General features: G+C 53.3%; 1 pseudogene; it reads left to right on the plus strand.

Moving 5' to 3' along the window:
• Positions 1–1,459: 1,459 nt before the first annotated feature.
• Positions 1,460–1,551, plus strand: LOC138380611 (small nucleolar RNA U13; annotated as a pseudogene).

The following is a 1,551-nucleotide window of genomic DNA, read 5'->3' on the forward strand; positions in this document are numbered from 1 at the left end:
ACATCTTGTCCCTCCCTCCCGAGGCGATAGGCGGTTCCGTACCTCCTCGGGGCCAGGGCACAGTCTGCCTAGGCACCTACAACACGTGTGGCAACAGCCTCGATGGCTCTGCCATGAGAACGAACTCCCGTGGCACGGGGGTGGGGTGGGGGGGGGGTCGGGTGCTGAAGAATTCAGCTGAGTGAAGGAATGCCACGGGATTCAGAGTGCCATCGGTGGGCTGAGAGGCGAGCAGGGCGGGCTTTGAAAGGGTAACATTCTCCCTGCCTTCCGTCTGGCTGTGAATACAGAACGTACACGCCAGGCGGGGTGGCTCACGCCTGTAATCCTAGCACTCTGGGAGGTAGAGGCGGGTGGATCGCTCAAGGTCGGGAGTTCGAGACCAGCCTGAGCAAGAGCGAGACCCCCATCTCTACTAAAAATAGAAAGAAACTATATATCTAAAAATATATACAGAAACAGTATCTAAAAATATATACAGAAAAATATTAGCCGGGCACGGTGGCGCATGCCTGTAGTCCCAGGTACTCGGGAGGCTGGGGCAGTAGGATCGCTTGAGCCCAGGAGTTTGAGGTTGCTGTGAGCTAGGCTGACGCCACGGCACTCTAGTCTGGGCAACAGAGTGAGACTCTGTTTCAAAAAAAAAAAAAAAAAAATATATATATATATATACACACACACACACACACACACACACACACGTATATCCAATTAGCTGGGCATGCTGGCACATGCCTGTAATCCCAGCTACTCGGGAGGCTGAGGCAGTCTGATCGCTTGAGCCCAGGAGTTTGAGATTGCTGTGAGCTAGGCTGACGCCATGGCACTCTAGCCAGGGCAACAGAACGAGAGACTCTGTCAGAAAGAAAAGAAGAGCGAGAGCGAGAGAGCGAGAGAAAGAAAGAAAGGAAGGGAGAGAAAGGAAAGAGAAGGAAGGGGGGGGGAGAGAGAGAGAGAGAGAGAGAGAGAGAGAGAGAGAGAGAGAGGAGAAAACTATTAAAAAATTCGGGACCAGATCCATCGGTCGGTACTCAGAAGCGTGACGATCGGGTGTTCCCGAGCACGTGTGAGATGTGTCTTCTCCCTGACGCCGCGTTTCCTCCACACACACATCACCCATCTGCCGTGGAAAAAAAGCAACAAAAAGAGAGAAAGAGATTAAGAAGGGAAAATGGAAACAGGGCAAAAGAGGAAGAAAGAAAGAAATTTCGAAAAAAAGAGACCAAAGTCACAGCGAGAAGGAAGAATACTGAGCCCAGAGCGACACCTAGTGACCACACCGTCACAAGCACCCTAGGGCCCCAATTCGCCAGAGACATCTGGTGGACCCCAGGGCAACATGTGGTCGACCCGGGGCCATGGCGTCTGCAGCCGATTCCCAGGCGGGCACACGAGCCCGGGGAAACTCATTCTCAGCGCGGGGAGGAGGGGAGGGGAAATAATAGCAAAGTCACACCAGATCCCTTTCTAGTTCATAAACGTGTTGATTGCGTGTTCACGCGCACGTGTGAGAAGGGCCTCCTGGTGTGTCGGCACGTCACCCGCGTGACG

This window comes from Eulemur rufifrons, unplaced genomic scaffold, assembly GCF_041146395.1.
Source record: "Eulemur rufifrons isolate Redbay unplaced genomic scaffold, OSU_ERuf_1 scaffold_586, whole genome shotgun sequence".
NCBI lineage: Eukaryota > Metazoa > Chordata > Mammalia > Primates > Lemuridae > Eulemur > Eulemur rufifrons.